The sequence below is a fragment of the Penaeus monodon genome, chromosome 27, assembly GCF_015228065.2.
Source record: "Penaeus monodon isolate SGIC_2016 chromosome 27, NSTDA_Pmon_1, whole genome shotgun sequence".
Classification (NCBI taxonomy): domain Eukaryota; kingdom Metazoa; phylum Arthropoda; class Malacostraca; order Decapoda; family Penaeidae; genus Penaeus; species Penaeus monodon.
In genome coordinates, this window is record NC_051412.1 from 15,715,926 (window position 1) to 15,716,136 (window position 211).

The following is a 211-nucleotide window of genomic DNA, read 5'->3' on the forward strand; positions in this document are numbered from 1 at the left end:
GCGCGTGTATTGGTTGTTTTCTTGCGTGTGCACAAGTATGTGATTACTGCTGAATCCGCGATGAATAGCACTTACACCAAAATCTCAAGGGCGTTAAAAAACAAACGACTTGTAAGAAAAACTGCCGGAATATTTCTCCCGTATCGTAGTTTACCGTTATGTCTGGAGGGTATTATGCTCTGTTGCAGGTGCCGTCGGAGTGCCAGGGAAT